Genomic DNA, 703 nt, shown 5'->3' with positions numbered 1-703 from the left:
GACAAACTCCCTTTTCTACTACATGTCAATTAATTGTTGCAGTCACTAATGTACCAATAAATATTCATATATTTTTAGTTTATGTTTGAGTTGCTGGATCAAAAGCCCAAATAACTACTAAACCAGTGTAAAATCAATAGGCAGTCAAACTAGAGAACAACTCATATAAGCACATTATAATCATTTTTTTTTTTTTTTACATATCTGGAGTGAAAATTTATCCAAGTATGAACTAGTCTCAGCTCTCTACTCTGAAGAAAACACATACTTACTTTGGAATGTAATGACTCGCTCCCTTGGCTGATGTACACCACAGTACCAATGATATCGACTCTCACAATTTCTTCTTCGCCTAAATAAAATTTATCTTCCTCCGTCTCTAACTCACAAAGGAACAGCCTCACATGGGTTGTGCTGTTCATCAAGGCACCCTGTAGAACAATATGAAGTGGTGTTTCACAAATAATATGAGAACTGATTTCAAAAATTGTTATTAGGTACAATTCAGTAACTTTGATGGAAAAACAATTTTAACAAATAATTGTACAGTCATCTGGCAAACTAAGCATACTTTGTGGTCCAGCACAAAGCATGGAGCCATGGAGAATACTTAGCATAGCTCTGATAAAGCACTGGACAGGAATTTAGATAGGACCTAACTGATCACAGCAAGTTTCAAGTGGATTTGGATAAATTTTGAAGC

The 703-nt window shown here is 34.9% G+C and overlaps 2 protein-coding genes across 4 annotated transcripts in view; one reads left to right on the top strand and one right to left on the bottom strand.

The window, feature by feature from the left end:
* Positions 1-703, bottom strand: part of LOC119591399 (importin subunit alpha-9-like) — a gene marked incomplete at its 3' end in the record, with an annotated part of 83,153 nt that overhangs the window by 966 nt on the left and 81,484 nt on the right.
* The window catches only part of LOC119591396 (retinoid-inducible serine carboxypeptidase-like), a 63,805-nt gene that overhangs the window by 29,023 nt on the left and 34,079 nt on the right, over positions 1-703 (top strand). The gene's annotated exons all lie outside the window — the stretch shown is intronic.

Source organism: Penaeus monodon, chromosome 28 (assembly GCF_015228065.2).
Source record: "Penaeus monodon isolate SGIC_2016 chromosome 28, NSTDA_Pmon_1, whole genome shotgun sequence".
Lineage (NCBI taxonomy): Eukaryota > Metazoa > Arthropoda > Malacostraca > Decapoda > Penaeidae > Penaeus > Penaeus monodon.
The sequence above is the reverse complement of the archived record's forward strand: the minus strand, read 5'-3'. Positions and strand labels throughout refer to the sequence as shown.